Genomic DNA, 8624 nt, shown 5'->3' on the forward strand with positions numbered 1-8624 from the left:
TTGATCGACCATATGGAATAATCTTCCTTCCCTGATGAAACTGAGGGGTAGTCTAGAAAACATCTTCTTGTTCACCTCTATATCATTTGGGATGTGTTGATGTGTGTTTTATGCACATAACAATACAAAATAAATTACCAAGATAATTTACCCTCTCTTGAACAAAATCACCTCAGATGCTAAGAATGAGATCAACTAAGATGACTCCAAGGTTTCTACATGTTAGGTCTTGATGAGAGGGTAACTCAATGGTTGATGTGAATTGTTGTGTTTCACTTGGGGACTTACGCAAATGTTTGGATTATCATGAATGATGCGGAATAGGGGTGCTGACAACTCAAGATTTATCAATATGGCTTTGGATTTACTTCTTACTAAAAATGGGCAAAAGGAATAGGTTTCAGGAAATATATTCTAAGCCTAGGAATGTAGGAAATGATGAATGGATCTAGTAGAATCAAACTAGGCAAGGTCTCACAATTAGGTATTGACACAAGCTTAGTGCAATCATCTAAGGTATACTTAAAGATTTTCAGGCTATTACCATCAAACGTTGACACCATCCAAGTTGATGCTTGTCAACGGATGAATAATAGTTGAAGTTATGCTTACTCAAATTCCAGTTGACCACACAAGGCGCACTTTCTAGCAGCAAGAGGCTAGTGGTATGGATTAAGGATTCCACACAAATGAACTCAACAAATCTTCCACTCAATCTAACATACATGAAGATAAATTCTAATCTAAATTATAATCTAACTTCGAGGAATTGAGAACCATGAATGCAAATACAACACTTGAAGATCAAAATCACCAACAATTGAACAATGATTAGGATTCAAATAGCTGCAGCATATACCAACAATTCTACAAAAACTCTCCCTCTTACAAATGAGAGACAAGGAGGCATATATAGAGTCTCTTACAAAATGGATGACCCAGATTGATCTAAGATCAATGATCGAGATCATGCCAACAAAACCCTAGATTTGCCCTAATTAGGGTTACATAAAAAATGGTGCCACCAACATATAGCCCAATGAAAAGATACCTAGTCATCATATAGGTAATCTTCTATAATATTCCTCTTGGTATCTCTCTCTCTTTCCTAGCATACTCCAAGAATCTAGCCAATACTGAATCTAACTCCTCCATGGATATGGTAGGCAAGGTATCCTGCTATAAATCAATCACATCCAATGAGTCTGAGCAAGCATTCAAAGTGTTCTCCCACTCTGACATGAGCTTCTACAAACTATGAACATGAATCAACAAAGAGACCAAGTCATCTATCTGACTCTTCTTCAAAGAGTCCAACTGACAAAAATACATAAATTTCATATTATCTCTTAATTCAGCTAAGTGTAAACCACTAGCATCACTAACATCAACACCCAATAATTCCTCAATCGAGGAAATGATCTTTATTTAAATGTCTTGAATTAATCCTTCCATCTCCATACAACTCGACTAGGCGTTCTCATAAGTTGATTTTTTCATGGCTAGTGAACAATACTAGCCATGGAAATCGTATGTGTCTCCACTGTGCACAATGTTCTCACTGACCAAGGTGAAATTAGGAATCTTCTTCAAATCCTGGAGGCATGAAATAGTCTTGTCTTGAATAGGCAGGAATTCCTCCCAAACTCCCTCCAAATACTAGATTCTGAATACAAGCCTTGTTGTCCTATCTTATGCATGGACAAACTGAGTAAGGAAATCATCTACCTGCGTTCTTGTGCTCCCAATCCACTTTTCCACCTCCGAGAGTGTACCTCTCACCACCTCACAGTGTGAATGTATTCCATGGTCAATGACAATAGGGGAAATAAGGATGGGATCTCCATGCCTAGTCCCTGCATTATACTCTCTGAGTCTGATATTATCTTCTCTATACCTTTCTTTCTCTACAACCTCTCTATCTAACCTTCCATCAATTGCTTAGAGGTTTTCACCAATCTCATGGAATTCCTATTTTCTAGTTGTATGACCAAGGGCAACTGAAGTGATCTAGAAATCCATAGGAGTAGCAATGTCCATTGTCATGCTTGCTTTAGGAACAACAATTTGTGCAATCTGCATTCCTATCTCATCTCTAGCTATGTGTGACAAAATCTCTGCTCTCTTGGTCTCCTTCTCCTTAGCACTCCTAGCTAGGTAGTCATCAATATTGTCAATAGGTTGTACCTCTATAATTTGTTTACTTTTCTCCATACTTCTCATCAGCCATTCAGGAATAGCAGCCATCTCCATACCATCATCGAGACATATTTCTCGATCAAGTCTTTTCAATGCCGAGATAACATCATCATTATCATCAGGATTATCCCTGGTTCAATCATATACCTCATTTCCCAAACTAACTTCCAAAAAGACAGTAGGGGATTCCAGCTGATCATTATTATCATCAGGAGGTGCAGATGTCACTGTGGCATAGAATTTCTAAATATTCTCTAGTAGTATCACTGTGTTGGAACACTATTGAGTCTCCTTGTTTTGTTCTATAACTTCAATCACTTTGATTGATGAGACACTGGGAGGGGGTGAAGGAATGATAAGTGGAGTGATAGTCTTTTGTTTCTTCTTCACCTCCTCAATCTTCTTCCCTCTGGCCTTGACTTCTGTTGACGTGTTCTTCCTTCTCTTAGGAGCTTGACTCTCCTCGTCTGCATGAATCCTGACATCATTGACAGTCCTCTGATCATCCTCACAAGTAGACTCTTCTGGCTTCATCCTTTCATAAGTCAAGGGAACATCCATGTCAACTAATTTGTTCATCTATATATCCACCCATAGGTGGGAGAAATTCAAGCCCTCTCTCATCAATATGTTCAAGTCAATCTCTTCTGACTCTGACCAATTAGGCAATAGGATTGTCTTCTTCATTTCGCTCTCATACTGTGGATGTGTATGATCTCTATCATCTAATACATGATCAGGAATGATGAAAAGTCCACACTTCCTCGTGAAATTCACTTTCATTCTGGACCACATTCTTCTCTTCACTACTAGCTCATCCATCAGGTTAGCCCAATAATATTCTATGTCAATCTTATGAGTGAACTTCTCTCCCCTGATCCTTCCAACCTTATTGTTAGGATCAAATCTTTCTCTTCTCTTATATGTAGCAAATTGATAGAATGCAAGCTCCTCACTAGTAGTGCTGGTAGCTATGGTGGATTGGCAAACCTCCGATGTCTTCCCAACTGAAATAGGGAATGTCATTCTTGTCCTATGCTTCTCTCTCTGGATAACATTGAACTCTAGAAGTTGTCTCACCACTTCCAACAATATTATTCTATCGGTTGGATACCTAGGAAGTCTGTAGGGTTCATATTGAAACCCATGAATCCTGAGGTATGTGAAAGTGGGAAACTGTATATAACACAATCCATACTTTTCTATTAACTTTGTTGTCTCCTTGGACAATCTTCTATGGATTCCGCCTTGCAGCATCTATGTGATGTACATAGTGAATGCATCATTCACTCTCTTATAGTCTTCAATTCTATACATGCTCAACTGAGGGTAGCATTCATGACTCTTTAACTGTCCTTGTCCATTCCTAACTTCGCCTTTGCATATTAATCCTTTGTATGAAACAAATTGTGCAAGTAGGTACACCTGGTAGGAAGTCATGGCAAATGACTTGGACCATTCTACATTCCTCAACTGAAAATCCCGGTTGTCACTTATAATCTTGGACCAATTCACTAGTGTTCCTCTAAGATAATACTAGATGAAGTAGAACATCCATCCATCGAATATTGCTCCCTGTGGCATCCCCATCACTCTGTTGAGTAGGAATATCAAATCACTATATTTCTCCTTAAAATCTATGCACATTAGTGTCTTGGGAGCCTTGGAATGATGAGACCTAGACTCAATCATCCACTCTTTGTTAATTAAATTCCTGCATACACCCATCTTCTTCGTGTACCTTTCTACATAATCCTCTTTGGTCACATCATTCATGTCCATTCCACGTGGAATTCCTAACACCTCTACAATAGGATCCTTAGCAAGGTAGGCGATGACAATGCCCTTAGGAGTCTTAATTATTCTTGTGTGTGGATCATAACATCGTGCACATTCCAGGATAAGCTCACTACACTGTATGGACTGTGGAAATCCAGTGGCATTGAAAATGCCACTCTTCATAATGTTCGTATATGCTGGGAAAGGAACTTGATCTCCGACTCTGAACATCTGCCGCTGCATCTAGTTGAAGTCTAGGAAATGCATGTTTGTATCAGTGATCTCCTTCCATCTTGATGAAATCTTGAGCTATGGATAAAATCTAGTCTCTAGCATCTTCAATAGTTCTTTCCTTTCCTTATATCGAGTCTTTGACATCATACCTATACGAAGCTTGAAGTTAGACAGGAAAATAAATAATGCTTTTAATAAAATTAATGACTTTCTAAAGATTTTAACTAACTAGAGCATGGAGTCAAGAAAATAATCCATATGCTTGGTAAATTTTAGCAACTAAGTTTAAAGCGTGACAACATTAAGGCATGGAAACCTTTCATAAAATTCATAAATACCTCCTTATGCTTAGAAAATATGCAAGCTAAAATAAAAAGGAGTATACCGGATAGTTGATGACTAAGGAAAGGTGTGAAAGGTTGTGTTTTCACATAATGAATGTTTGAAGACACCTTCCGCAGTCAACAATGGAGGTCAACAATTCTGAAGACAACCTAAAAATCAGACTTTTAAAACATGTTGTAATCTTCAAAAATACATGTGCATAAACTTGATAAAAATCAGTTTAAATGATGAAAACAATCATATTCAGGAATGTAAGTGTGGCTAGTAAAAATTGAATTTCTGAGGACAAGTCTAAAAATTGATTACTTTAGACTTACCAGCACCTTGCAAAGTAGTTAAAAATCCTTGAAAATAATAAAAAATGGCTAAGGAATCAGCTCCAAGCAAAATTGCCAAAATGGTTAGGTGGCTGAAAATGCAAATTTCCGAAGACAACTGCCTAACAATGGAGTTTTTAGATCTGCAATAGTGATAAGATGGTTATGAAAATGCACAGAAAACTCCACAAAATACCTCCAAATGCTTATTGCCTAAGTTGGAATTGGCTAGGAAATAAAAACTTAAGTCTAAAAATTAATGGCAGCCATTAATGGAGGTCAAAATCTGAAGCAAACCTCAGATCTGAAGCAAATCAGCAAGTTGGAAATGATGGCCGCCACCTAGAATGCATGAAAAATCACCAAAATGTGGTACAAAACACCTCTCCAAGCAAAATTGAAATTTTCCCAACTATGGCGCCAAACTGAAATCTAAAAATATTGTCAATGGCAGCTTAGATCTACAGTAGCAAGGATGGCAGCAAACTAGAAAATCGCCCAAGTTAGGATTGGATACCCCAAACAAAAAAATTGCCTTCCTTAGCAAAATTGAATTTTTAAAATTTTAAAAAATGTTGTTAATGACAACCTTGATCTGCAACAATGGAGGTCTAACAACAAGCAAGTGATGGAGGAAAAAATCACCTAAGCCTCCAAACATGAAATTGCCAACTTTCACCAAAAAATGCCAAATTTGGAAAAAATCACCAAACTTAGTAAAATCGAACTTTTAAAACTGTTCTTTAATGGTAGCCAAGGGGAATAGATCAACAAGCTAGAAAAAAGGGAGAAAGATAAATCCTCAATCCCACACTTCACCAAAAACACCTTGCTAAAAATTCACCCAACTTGGAGAAAAATCGCTTTCATGGAGACACTTGGCAAAAATAATGATAAAATAATGCTAAGGCTCCTCTCTTATACTTTCTTTCACCTCCAACTTTCACCACACAAACAATGTGGGATAAAACGCTTGCTTAAATACTTGCTTGGTGAAAACCTAACTTACTTCTAGAAGGTTAAAATATTAAATGATTATTGCAAGTTATTTAAATTTTGCTTTTAAAATATTAAATAATAATTAATCTCTTTTAAAAAGTAATTAAAATGGGGCTTACTTATTAAAATATTGTGATTAAAATCTAAAATAACCCTCCAGGGGAAAATCGATATAGGTTGGGATTGAAAAATCCCTTCAAAAATCATTAAAATCATCAAAAATTCCCCATAAGGGAAAATCGATATATGCTTGGACAAAAATCCATGCATAACTTCATCAAAATGCACACAAAAACCTCTCAGGAGAAAATCAATATGAGCTTGGATGAAAAATCTAGACAAAAATCCACTCTATTTGCAAAAAATCACCCCCAGGGGAAATTAGATATTAGTCTGGATTGAAAAATCCACACTCCAAACTCACTTAACTTGGAAAAATACTCCCTGGTGGAATTTTGACCTCAGTCTGGATGAAAATCTAGACTCAAAACTCTTCAAAATATTCCCAGTGTAAAACCGATCTCTACTTTGCTAGGGTAGTCAAGAAGCAACCATCCAGTGATGGTCAACCAAGCAAAAAGCCAAGAGTTGTAGTTGAGCCATCCAGAAGACCTCGACCCGACAAGAAGCCCTAGTGTGAAATTGATGAATCATTGAAGTCTAGGATACTTGAAGGTAAATACACTAATGTTCCTCCCATCACATTTAATCAAATAGTTGATAGAGTTGTAAAGGAAAGAAATTTGAAGCATTTATAAGAATGGTATGAGAATTATGATGAAAATGATAAAAGTGTTGGCAATTGACACTCATCTGGTAAGAGTTAAAGACATTTTGGGTTGTCATTGATGGCCACTCATCTTTAGGTGTAAATATTCTATTAGGATTCATTACTTTATTTTGTTTGGGTTAACTGACATTCATTAAACACTTAACCAACATTCACTTTGCTTCATAACCAACTAAGTCTTGATCCCGGTAACATGTATTTGGAACCCATTAATGGATAAGACTTGAATAGGAGACCTTATGGCCTCTATTATTTATTTCATAGAATTTATGGTAACGTGTGAAGGCCAACATGATCATTAGGATTATGTTTGAAATTCATTTTTATTTAGCAACAGTTTATACTTTTCATTGAAGCCGACATGGTGGAAGTTAGGAGGATATTTAAGGAGATCCTTTTAGTGATGGATTGATGCAGTTTATGGAATGCAAATTTTGATTGTGATTTGTTCAGAGATTACCAATATGTATTTTGGTCAGCGATTAGAAGCGTGTGTGTCCATTTTCATGTGCACAACTTAACCGGTAGTAGAACAAGGCAGAACAAAGCATGAGCAAACCAGTACATAGTGAAGGTTATCAGAGAATGAATCGAAACATATCTATCATGGTCAAATGCATCTTATAAGTTCATTCCTTCATGTAATTACTTTGTAATGTTTTATAAATCAGTGAGACTTCTTCTCTTTTATTGGGCAGTGAGCTATAGGTGGTTGGCTTGATTGCATGTGCATTCCCCTTCATGTAATATTTGTATACCTTGATCAAGTTTATAGATATTGTGGGTATCAACCCCACCATGATTTTCCCTTTGCATGGTTTTCCACATATAAATAATAGTGTTATTGTGTTGCCTCTTTATGTGTTATTTGGTGTATGCACTTTAATTTTATTTATTGTTAACCGATTAATAAGCAATAAGTTCAACCTTTTCCTTCAAGAAATTATACCTTATAGAAATGTGTTTTGATTTGGAATGAAATTCCAGATTCCTTGACATTTCAATAACAACAATATTATCACAGTTAATAACAATAGGCTTATCATAGCTTACCCTTATATCTTTCAACATCTGTTTCATCCATAAAATCTGAGTACAATTGGTAGCAGCTGCTACATATTCTTCTTCAACTAAAGACAATGAAGTAAATGATTGTTTCTTGCTAAGCCATGAAACCAACTTCTTCCTAAGAAAGAATGCACTGCCAGTAGTGCTCTTCCTATCATCCACATCTCCTACCCAATCAGAATTTGTATAGGCACAAAATATGAAGTCATCATTCTTTGGATACCATAACCCAAAGTCTGTTGTACCTGCCAAATATCTGAATATCCTCTTAACAACAATATCATGAGTTTCTCTAGGATCTAACTGAAATCTAGAAGCAATACAAACAACGTTCATTATATCAAGTCTAGTCTAAGTTAAATACAACAATCCACTAATCATTAATTTGTATATGCTTGGATTCACTTTAAGAGATTCATCATCCTTTGACAATTTGCAACCGATTATCATATGAGTGCTGATAGGTTTAGAATTCTCAAGTCCAAATTTCTTAAGTAAATCCTTCACATACTTAGTTTGACAAATGAAAATACCTTTATTAGTTTGAGTAATCTACAAAAACCTAAGAAAAGTTTCATCTCACCAATCATAGACATTTCAAATTCATTCTTCATATCATCAAAAAATTTCACACATAGACTATCTTCTCCTCCAAAAATGATATCATCCACAAAGACTTTAATAATCAATATGTCATCATGCTTAATTTTGTAATATAAGTTACTATCAATATTACCTTTGCTAAAACCAAGCTTTACAAGATATTTGTCTAATCTAGCATACCATGCTCTAGGGGTTTGTTTTAGTCCATATAAAGCTTTCTTCAGTTCGCAAATCATGTCCTTGTCTTCCGATAAATAAAATCCATCAAGTTGCTCAATGTAGACTTCCTC

This window comes from Cryptomeria japonica, chromosome 4, assembly GCF_030272615.1.
Source record: "Cryptomeria japonica chromosome 4, Sugi_1.0, whole genome shotgun sequence".
Classification (NCBI taxonomy): domain Eukaryota; kingdom Viridiplantae; phylum Streptophyta; class Pinopsida; order Cupressales; family Cupressaceae; genus Cryptomeria; species Cryptomeria japonica.